We start from the raw sequence: 11923 nt of genomic DNA on the forward strand, positions 1-11923 counted from the left end.
CATTGCTGGCTGTCTCTGCATCCCAACAGTTTGTTGTGCTGAATTGGCAATCAGATCTCCCTAAAACGAGAGTTTCACTCTCCTTTTAGCCATGTGTTTCCCACCCAGCACCCGCTGACAACAAATGGCTTCTGTTGTGCACTTAAACCACAACAACTATTTCTCCGTGTTTACTGTTGTGCTGCACTTTAATGACGCTCGTATTGTTCTTATGTGCATTCGGGTCAGTCTGGAGCCGCCACATTTTCAAAGAAATGGGAACGACCACACAAAACAAATCGGATTTGAGCGTTAAGACCTGCTGTGGGGACGTAGTCTGATTGACTCAAACGGTGAAAACACTGGTACTGTAACAGAAGACGCCTCACGTCTCATTATAGCCACGCACCCTCCTATGCTGATGTAACGGGACTGAGAGCTGTTAACCAGCCCAGGTGGACAAGACTTGTCTAGCTGGGAGAAGTCGTTTGGATGCTGCCACGACATTTCAGTGAGACACAGAAAGTCATACTTGTCATCCAGAAGGAGGTCCTGGGGATGATTAATCTAGACCAACATTTAGAAGTGAAATTGTCCAAGTGAGAGTTGATATAACATCAATAACTTTTTGAAGATCCTTAAAAGACAGATGAGGCAATGAGTCATAGTAGCTCCAAGTAGCTGGAGAATGGAGAACATCAGCTGCACCAATGAGAGGATAAGGTTTGGAATGTTTAACCTCATCCCAGTTTTACGATGATCAGGGCCTCACGTACAAAAGAATGCGCAGCTTTCATGCTAAAAGTTTGCGGTAGGAGGAAATTCTGAAACTGTGCACAAAAAAATTCAGATGTACGAAACTGTGCGTAGACATGTTACCGCACACGTAGCCTTCATACATCCCAATCTGCTGCAATTTCTGTGCAGCTGAACGTGGCGCTGGAACCACCCGGTCCCCGCCCCTAAATACATATGCAAAGTAGTATAAGTAGCCGGAAGTCACCCATCACGTGCTCAAATAACCATGGCAACGGTGCTGTGACAGTCCAAACCGGTTCCTGTTGGCGGAAAACCGCTGAGAGAGACTGCGTCTGTACATCATGAGGGATGCTTATGGTGAATTACAGCAAACCAACAACTTCTTGAATGAATCAGTGACTCAAACCTGACAGAAAATAAAACGTTTGTCGGCTCGAACCCGTTTAGTTCTACAATGTGTGAATCTGAACCAAACGGTGCTGTCTAGCTGCTGCACTGAGCTCAATTAAAGCTCAATGCTGATCATTATAATGATGTGAATGGGCCTCCTTTATGTCTATTAGAAGACTGTCACCACACACACTATATGAAGAACTTTAAACCTTTAAAACCATTCAGGACGTCACGTAAAAAATAGAAAATGACCTAGAAGCCGCCATCGCGCATGGAGGTTATTATTATTAGATTAATTAGAATTGTTTTATACCACCTATAAATGAATCATGAGTTGAGGCCATCGCACCACTGCATTTGCCCATCACAAATAGGTTGCACAAATATTGAATTAAATGTATATTCATAAAAGCATTTTCATGTACAGATTCAGTTATTAAAATATAGCCTACTTTATTAATACCAAAGGGAAGTTAAATGTTGTTGCTCCTTTTATACAGGTTTCTTCAAAGAGCTGTTGTAGATGCTGATGGCTGAGGGCATGATGGGGTCCTTATAGCAGTATGGGTCCAGTCCGTAGCTCCTCTATATCTGAGCAACATGACCCGGCTCAGGGATGTTAAATCCCTGACCTGTCAGTCAGCTCCATCTGAAAAACTCAGGCTAAAAGCACGGCGGCGGCGAGAGAACTGGAACCGACACCAACGACCCACGGTTCCTCTTGGTTTCCCTCTGTAATGCTGAGGACATCTCCGTGCAGAGCTCCAAAATAATTGCCCTGGTCAATCTAAACCGGCTGATAAGCCATGCATCATCATGTACCAGCAGATCAGTAAGATCTCTGAAAAAAAAAACCTCTCCAACGTCTTCCATCAGCGATGTCCTCCAGCTGTGCCACAGCTGCCATCGCTCCACAATTACGCGCAACTTTCTGCAGCTGTTTATGGACATGTGTGATTGTCTCCAGCTTGTCCACCTTCATCAAACCTGACTTGTTAGGAATGAATCTGCTGATCCGACAGTTTTCTTTTTCAGTGAGAATGAAAGTGTCCCTTAGATGATTCTCATACATTTTATGCTCCTCAGCGCACAGACCGATGCTCATTTCTATCTACAGGCGACAGAAAACAGGAGGTTTCACAGTTTCCATCATTTTCTGAGGTGTGTTACATTATTGTATGACAAGAAATGTGATTCAGTTTGATCGCTCAGGTTTAAACCATAAAAGCTCAGAGTCATGAAGAAGCATCAGGTTTGATGTTTTCTGTGGTCCGTATGACTGGAAAGGCGCTATATAAGTTCAGGCTATTTACCAACTGACAACAAATGTGATCTAAAGGCACTTAAAATTCATTCAATATACAGAAATAAAGTCAATTCAATGTATTAATGCAAACTGATTCCAAATCAGTTACAAATATTCAATTTGATCTCAGTGTTTGGACAACACAGTCAAGTCGTTTAGTATTCGAATGGCTAAAACCTATTCTGAGTAAACTGAGCCAACTGGATCGAGTCTGGACCTGCAGCATTTTCTCCTCCTGAACGTACGTGTGGTAACAGTAGACAGTCGATTACGTGGTGGTGTTCAGGTTGCAGCAACCCCTCATGGTGAGCATGCATGTAGCGACAGTGGGGAGGAAAACTCCCCTTTAACAGCAAGAAACCTCCAGCAGAACCAGAACCAGGGTCAGTGTGAGCGGCCATCTGCAGCTTTGATCAAGTATCCAAAGCAATAGATTCTAGACAGGAATTATTTAATTAACAAAGATTAGGTCAAAGTGGAAATGTTATGTATGAGAAACTAAGTACACCCCCTGATCCAGAGACTTGTAGTACCATCTTTAACGGCAAGAACTATGAGGTTTTCTGTCTGCCTTTAATGGTCTCTCAGATTCCGGTGGGATTTGGGCTCTTAAAACAACAGTTTGTTGAGCTTGTGGCAAACTAAATCTAAATACAGAATAAAGGCCTTCCGAAAGAAGACAATTTTAAAACGGAAAACAAAATGAATTTCTACCAATAAAATGGTGCACTAAGGAGCCAAAAATGGTGTCCTGCAGCCATTTTATTCATTGAACACACACTTCATGTATAGTGTGGGTTTGCATGTTGGCTTAATACAAGGAATCTCTTATTAAAAACTGTCTCCTCTAAATTCCCCTCAGTGGCACCGGCTTCCTTCCTGTTTTAATCTGCAGTCCCCAATGGAAAAGCTGGTGTTTCAGAGCAAAACAAATAGTGTCAGAATAAAGCCCGATTGGGCTCCACAGAACCCCGACCCCCACAATTAGACCTGTCGTGATAATTGCTTTGTGATAGCTCTGGCTGCAGAGGGAGAGGGGAGGCAGATTAGTTCAGGACCACAACCAGGTGAGGTTAATAAGAGCACTTCCAGGGGATTGTCAAATCAATCTCTTTCCATTTTACATGCAGCAGCGTGCCAGGACTGAGGGAAGTCCCCCAAAGACCCTCCAACCCTAGTCCACACAGGATGCCGATCTGTCCTGACTCTGCAGCTGAGAGGGAGAAAGTGAGTCTGTGTGACTCCATGGATCAGCTGTGAAAAGCAGTGTTTCTGTTTGTGAAAAATTCAGATTTCAGGAGCAGCAGGACTCTTCATACGATGGATCTCTGCAGCTCTTTGAGCTCCACAGCTGTGATGTTAACCCAGAAAACTTCAGATGCACTGATCAGAGATCTCATAAAGCTCCAACCTGCTAATTCTGATACTTTCTAGATAGACAGAAAACCAAACAGTCTTATTAATAAAATGTTTAGAATAAAGCTAAACAATTTCTCCCAGAGTCCGTCTCCCTCTCTCTGCATCACTGGGAATGTAATAAAACTCTCCAGATTGTGGGACAGAGGTATCTATAAATAAAACCAAAGTAAAACTGATTTCATCTCTTTTACAAGACAGATGAAAGCTCACCTTTCTCACTCCATCGTTTATTGTAGCTGACCTCAAGCAGCCTCTCTGCTGTGATCGATCACTGATGATTTAAACCAGAGCCAGACGACGTCACACAGTGTGTGTGAGCGTCTATTAGAATCACACTACTGCAGAGCTGTGTTTGATTACAAGGCAGAAAAAGGTCTCAGAATAGCTATTCTGAAAATAGATTAAAAATGTGTCAAATAAAAACACCCAAAGTCCAGAGAAGGACTTTCAAAGACCTTCAGAAAACCAGGAGAACTTGATCAAGTTTAAATGATGAGTCCAGCTGATCGGAGGGAAGGTGTGAAGACATTAGTGATGAACAAAGACTCGTCACATGGTGAGTCAGTGAACCAAACATCAACTAATGTCCTCCCTCTGCCTGATGTAGAGGTTCTGCTCCACACCATCTCCTGGATGTGTTTCCAAAGGCTCTCCATGCTGAGAAACAGACAGCGAGGAAAAGCTCAAGATTCATGTTTTAATGGAAGTGGTTCCTCCCTGCTGACAGCCCAAACACACTCGCTTCGAGCGCCTCCGTCATAAAACGCTGTGTGAGGAGGTGAATCAAAGGGACAGCACCACAGCGCTCCTCTTATGGGGCCGCAGGACCACCAGAGGTGATCCACGGCAGCTGGAGGCCAATTCATAAACCTGTCTGATGTTGCTTCCATCACAGGAGAGACGTTAGGAGGAAACGGAAAGACGCGTTTGATCCATGGTTGTTTTAAAACTTTATTTTACTGCAGAATGATCCTTTATTTGTCCCTCAGTAGCAACATTTATTTCTATTAACAGCAAATTGAAGTAGCACACTAAAGATAAGCACTTATAATAAAATAAAACTAATTACAGGACTCAATTAAAGGTACGTTCTTCCATAAAAGGATATTAACAGTTATACTAAGTGTTACCGATTTGTCAGACAGGGACGTGACTCTAGATGAGGGCTGAATTGTTTCATACTAATTGGTTTTGCCTTAATTAAAGAAAGTAAAATCATATTTTTTTCTCTTAACCAGAAAGACCCGTGCCTTTAAAAAATGTCTCGAGTATTTTTCTTCGTATCGTTATCGGGTTTGAATCTTAGTACCGGCTCAGCCCAACTTTCTGTACGTGTGAGAATCTAAAAATATTCATTTCTAATAATCTGCTAATTCACTGCATGGTGAGAAGGCTGAAGAGGTCACCTTTAAACACCTCGATGTTGTGCTGTCAAACAGTTTCAATCCTGGGACTCTGCATGTGAGGCTAAAAGGTTCTGAGTCAGTGGAGCAGACGGGCCTCGCTGTGGGAGGATTTACAGTTGGACTAACAGATCAGGACGACTAATTGAAATCAAAATATCACCCAGACACCTAATCCTCCTTCAGCACAGCCACGCTGCGTCCTCATCGACACCTAAAGCTGCAGCTCGTCCCGAGGCGACCCGGGTCCAACCGGGCTCAGGTTACAGTTTCTATTTACCTTCCTCAGGCTCAGAGGAGTCATCTGCTCACTGAACATACCGGGCCAGGGCTAAAACCCATTACAATGATAAGTGATTACTGAGGTCAAGCAAATATAAAAATACAAACACAGAAGAAGGCTTATTGGCCAGTAGAATAATGATCCTCTGAAGAACACCTTCAGAACCAAGCCTTCAACCCTCAGATTTCATCTCATTCGATCCTCGTCAAGCTGAAGCCGAGCCATCGTTATTTACGATATCTCTTACAGCCTTGTCGAGGCTTGGTGTTGATTGAAAAATTAATCCTGATTTGAAACCTTGAGGTTCAGTCCGGCATCTCTGATTTCTACACCAAGTAGAACCAGTATCTGGGACAGAGTGGCCTAGAGGTGGTGATGAGAGCATCCAGGTTGGTTCATCAAACCAAACTGGATTCATCTAAATGAAAACATTCAGGATGTACATAGAAGACACCTTCACACATAAGTCTGGGTTCTGATTGGCTGTTCAGACGAATCTGATGGATTACATTTGAGCAGATCCAATAATTTACCAACAATTAGTTGCAGCAGAGTAACTGCATCGCTCCACCATCAGAAGATGAAAGACAAAACTAAGACTTGAAGGCACTTAGTTGCATCCATCTCGTAAGGATGACCATTCCAAGCAAGACGCTGCATTTATCCAACTTATTACTCCAAGGCTTCTCTCACGGTCGCTCCACAGGTCAGGGAGCACCTCATCTGAGCCCCACTGTCCACCAAACCCCCCTACAGGAACAGTTCAATGCCACAGGTGGGCTACACAAAGAACAGACAAGAAGAACCTTGACATATGTCAGAACCCCGGGAACCGGTTCAGTTTTCTGTTCTGCCTACAGCCGGTGGAGTTCCTCCCGAAGGCAAGAGACGTATTTTGCTTTTTGTAGAGGTTTCATTTGCTCCTGAGGACAGAACAGGCAGCGAATAAGCAACGAACAGTCGCCGAATAAGCAACAAACAGGCAGCGAATAAGCAACGAACAGTCGCCGAATAAGCAACAAACAGGCAGCGAATAAGCAAAGAACAGTCGCCGAATAAGCAACAAACAGGCAGCGAATAAGCAAAGAACAGTCGCCGAATAAGCAACAAACAGGCAGCGAATAAGCAAAGAACAGTCGCCGAATAAGCAACAAACAGGCAGCGAATAAGCAACGAACAGTCGGCACACAGGCAGCGAACAGGCAACGAATAAGCAACGAACAGGCAGCAAACAGTCGCCGAATAAGCAACGAACAGGAAACGAACAGGCAGCGAATAAACAACGAACAGGCAGCGAATAAGCAACGAACAGGCAGCGAATAAGCAAAGAACAGTCGCCGAATAAGCAACGAACAGGCAGCGAATAAGCAAAGAACAGTCGCCGAATAAGCAACGAACAGGCAGCGAATAAGCAACGAACAGTCGGCACACAGGCAGCAAACAGGCAACGAATAAGCAACGAACAGGCAGCGAATAAGCAACGAACAGGCAGCAAACAGTCGCCGAATAAGCAACGAACAGGCAACGAACAGGCAGCGAATAAGCAACGAACAGGCAGCGAATAAGCAAAGAACAGTCGCCGAATAAGCAACGAACAGGCAGCGAATAAGCAAAGAACAGTCGCCGAATAAGCAACGAACAGGCAGCGAATAAGCAACGAACAGGCAGCGAATAAGCAACGAACAGGCAGCAAACAGTCGCCGAATAAGCAACAAACAGGCAACGAACAGGCAGCGAATAAGCAACGAACAGGCAGCGAATAAGCAACGAACAGGCAGCGAATAAGCAAAGAACAGTCGCCGAATAAGCAACGAACAGGCAGCGAATAAGCAACGAACAGGCAGCGAATAAGCAACGAACAGGCAGCAAACAGTCGCCGAATAAGCAACAAACAAGCAACGAACAGGCAGCGAATAAGCAACGAACAGTCGGCACACAGGCAGCGAACAGGCAACGAATAAGCAACGAACAGGCAGCAAACAGTCGCCGAATAAGCAACGAACAGGAAACGAACAGGCAGCGAATAAACAACGAACAGGCAGCGAATAAGCAACGAACAGGCAGCGAATAAGCAAAGAACAGTCGCCGAATAAGCAACGAACAGGCAGCGAATAAGCAAAGAACAGTCGCCGAATAAGCAACAAACAGGCAGCGAATAAGCAACGAACAGTCGGCACACAGGCAGCAAACAGGCAACGAATAAGCAACGAACAGGCAGCGAATAAGCAACGAACAGGCAGCAAACAGTCGCCGAATAAGCAACGAACAGGCAACGAACAGGCAGCGAATAAGCAACGAACAGGCAGCGAATAAGCAAAGAACAGTCGCCGAATAAGCAACGAACAGGCAGCGAATAAGCAAAGAACAGTCGCCGAATAAGCAACGAACAGGCAGCGAATAAGCAACGAACAGGCAGCGAATAAGCAACGAACAGGCAGCAAACAGTCGCCGAATAAGCAACAAACAGGCAACGAACAGGCAGCGAATAAGCAACGAACAGGCAGCGAATAAGCAACGAACAGGCAGCGAATAAGCAAAGAACAGTCGCCGAATAAGCAACGAACAGGCAGCGAATAAGCAACGAACAGGCAGCGAATAAGCAACGAACAGGCAGCAAACAGTCGCCGAATAAGCAACAAACAAGCAACGAACAGGCAGCGAATAAGCAACGAACAGTCGGCACACAGGCAGCGAACAGGCAACGAATAAGCAACGAACAGGCAGCAAACAGTCGCCGAATAAGCAACGAACAGGAAACGAACAGGCAGCGAATAAACAACGAACAGGCAGCGAATAAGCAACGAACAGGCAGCGAATAAGCAAAGAACAGTCGCCGAATAAGCAACGAACAGGCAGCGAATAAGCAAAGAACAGTCGCCGAATAAGCAACAAACAGGCAGCGAATAAGCAACGAACAGTCGGCACACAGGCAGCAAACAGGCAACGAATAAGCAACGAACAGGCAGCGAATAAGCAACGAACAGGCAGCAAACAGTCGCCGAATAAGCAACGAACAGGCAACGAACAGGCAGCGAATAAGCAACGAACAGGCAGCGAATAAGCAAAGAACAGTCGCCGAATAAGCAACGAACAGGCAGCGAATAAGCAAAGAACAGTCGCCGAATAAGCAACGAACAGGCAGCGAATAAGCAACGAACAGGCAGCGAATAAGCAACGAACAGGCAGCAAACAGTCGCCGAATAAGCAACAAACAGGCAACGAACAGGCAGCGAATAAGCAACGAACAGGCAGCGAATAAGCAACGAACAGGCAGCGAATAAGCAGTCGCCGAATAAGCAACGAACAGGCAGCGAATAAGCAACGAACAGGCAGCGAATAAGCAACGAACAGGCAGCAAACAGTCGCCGAATAAGCAACAAACAAGCAACGAACAGGCAGCGAATAAGCAACGAACAGGCAGCGAATAAGCAACGAACAGGCAGCGAATAAGCAAAGAACAGTCGCCGAATAAGCAACGAACAGGCAGCGAATAAGCAACGAACAGTCGGCACACAGGCAGCGAACAGGCAACGAATAAGCAACGAACAGGCAGCGAATAAGCAAAGAACAGTCGCCGAATAAGCAACGAACAGGCAGCGAATAAGCAACGAACAGTCGGCACACAGGCAGCGAATAAGCAACAAACAGTCGGCACACAGGCAGCGAATAAGCAACGAACAGGCAGCGAACAGGCAACGAATAAGCAACTTGCAATTTGAACAGAAAAAGCTTTTTTTAACCATTAAAACTGACCTGTGGGGGGCAGCATTAACCATTTGATTCAGGTGTGTTAGAGCAGGGATGCATCCAAAGGTTGAAGGCAGCACCTATGTGGACAGGAAGCAAGCTAGGGTGCTGTTGAAGAACATAGTTGAAGTTGAGAGAACCTCCCTCAGAGCAAAGATAGAAGAAGCTAGTTTCGTCTCCATCACGTAACAGAGGAGAAAATCTTTTATATCCGTCTGTGTTAGGAAGGTGGAGCTGAGCTTTGTTGGAATACAGGCGGTGGAAAGGGCAGATGCAGAGATTATCACCAACATCATCACCAGTTTGATGACAAGAGTCTGTAGAGAAGATAAGTGGCTGGACAAGCTGTGTGCAACTGATGGAGCATCAGTAGTGAGAGTGGAGGAAGAGGTGGGGTCAGCAGGCTAAAAGCAAAGAACAGCAATCATGACCATGTTTGAAAGCAGCATTTCTCTACCCTGGTCCATAGGACCACAGTCCTTCATGCTTTAGATGTGTATCTGCTTCAGCACATCCGAACCAATGATTGCTTTACCTGCTGCATGCCACCAAGAGCTGCAGAAGCCTTCATTTCTTCATTTACCTGAGGCAGGTGTGATGCAAAAGGGATGCACCTAAAACCTGCAGGACCCTGGGAAGAACCACTTCACGCTGGGCATGCCAATATTTAACTCCAGCAAAGATTTTATACGTCATGTTCAGTGAAACATTAATAAACGTAAAAAACTGAATGCTGTTGCTTTAAGAAGCATTAATGTTACGTCTCCTTTGTAAAAAATATCTGCAGTGAAAGTCCAGACTGGTCTTTCCTTTATAACGTGAGCATTATGTCTGATAAAAACAACCAGAACATCAGACCATGAGCTCAAAGTATTTATCTGTTCTAAGATGACAAATTCAGCTCAGTTCAATAACAGTCAGCTACTGTTCTCTGGGTTTTCAGTACCAGATCTGCTCCACAGAGAAAATGCTCCTGAATAAACCATTTCACAATAACTGTCACATGCCATTTATTTTTATTCACTTTTAAGTTTTCAACAGTCCGACAGCTCTCATTTGTCCTTTTAACTCAATTCAGTGAAAGCATCATTTCTTCCTCCAGCTGCTGCAGAGATCTGGCTGTCAGAACCATGTCAGCGTTATTTCCCCAGAGAACCAGCAGATGCCAGGGTCTTCAACCGACCTCCCATCGCTAGAAAACACCTCGACTGGAAGACTACAGTTTAAGTTGTCCTTATTGTTGGTTTTTAAGAAATCGCCCATAAAACCTTATCTTTTTTCATGAGAATTTGCTATTTGTGCAGTTTTATCAGACAAAATGAAAAGTAGTTAGTGTGCTGGGAAACCCTCCCCCCATTCTTTAGCTCTTCCCTTTACTGGTTTCATACCAACAGAGTGCTGAATCCTCCTCTATTGCAGATTCATTGTTTCAATCATTTTCAAGCAAAAAATGGATCATTCTGCAATATTTATTCATTAAAATTAGCTCATATGTATACATATATAAATACTCCAATCTAAAACTGTATAAAATCATTAAAAGCACAGTAAATTATATAAACTCTCACTAAAAAGCATAATACAACCAGAAATGGTTAAACTAGAAATAATAATGAAATCTAATAGAATCTGTAGAATAAGAATAATTATCAAACCTTCATTACAATAGGGCAGCTAAAAGCCAATCATTAAGGTATTTCATTAAAGATCACATTCTTTTATACTGGCATTAAAACAGGATCCAGGGCGCTGGAACCATGATGGGAGCTGGGGAATCAATCAGGGAGCAGGTGTGTAATCAGTGGGTGGGCCTACAGGTGCAGCCCTGATCACAACTACAACCATTATTTTCATAAACTATTTAAACTTTATTTAACTGACACTAACAAGCATCTGCTCGGCCGCAGGGATGAACGCTGCGCTGTAATTCTCGCCTGACAGCCGCCCTCAGAACGGTCCAGTCTTCTCCGAACCGTTAACGGCTAAACTCCCCGATAAAGCCCTCATTTGGACACCATGAAGACTTTAAAAGAGTCGGATATTCAGCAGAAATGACAGCCCCTGAAGGTGAGCCAACAGAGGGCTGAAGTTGCCTGAACAGCGCGGGAAAGAGACAGCAGCAGCCCCCCTGAGTTCATCCCGAAAACAGTCCCCAGAAGCGGACACTTACCTCCACCGAGTGTCCGCTGACCACCGCGAGGTGAACCGATGAGAGGGGGGAGGCTCAGCCGGTCGGAACACCTCTACAAACAGTTTGTTTCTGTTGGCTGTTCGGTGTCCAGTGACAGTAACTAAGTTTGTATCCGAGGAACGGCTCCCAAAGCGGAGGGTGAGCGGGAGTAGCAGCGACGGTGTCCGGCCAACCTGCTCTCTGAGACCCGGGCAACGCAGGGGATAGCGGAGGCAGCGGGCCGCGCATGCGTACTGCGACAGCTACTGCAATAAATCCAAGATCATCTAATGGAAAGATGAGCCACTCGCGTTATAGAAGCGTGGTTTTCTTTTAGCAAGACAATTTTTCCGTTGGTGAAATTTTTCAAGATTTCCATAAGACTGTTTTCTCTTAAAAGTCTTCTTCCAGTAATTTCTTTCATGTATGTCAATTGTCAAAAACAACTGACATACATACAAATT

At 44.8% G+C, this 11923-nt stretch overlaps 1 protein-coding gene across 3 annotated transcripts in view; it reads right to left on the bottom strand.

The window, feature by feature from the left end:
- The window catches only part of LOC124877236 (spermatid perinuclear RNA-binding protein-like), a 91167-nt gene extending 79493 nt beyond the window's left edge, over positions 1-11674 (bottom strand). For 2 of the 3 annotated variants that reach the window (XR_007040474.1, XR_007040473.1), the window contains exon 1: positions 11460-11673. The gene's annotated coding sequence lies outside the window, so the exon portion shown is untranslated. Of the gene's footprint in view, positions 1-11459 lie in introns of all 3 variants that reach the window. The other variant, XM_047380307.1, reaches the window with a different exon arrangement.
- Positions 11675-11923: the final 249 nt, after the last annotated feature.

Source organism: Girardinichthys multiradiatus, chromosome 12 (genome assembly GCF_021462225.1).
Source record: "Girardinichthys multiradiatus isolate DD_20200921_A chromosome 12, DD_fGirMul_XY1, whole genome shotgun sequence".
NCBI lineage: Eukaryota > Metazoa > Chordata > Actinopteri > Cyprinodontiformes > Goodeidae > Girardinichthys > Girardinichthys multiradiatus.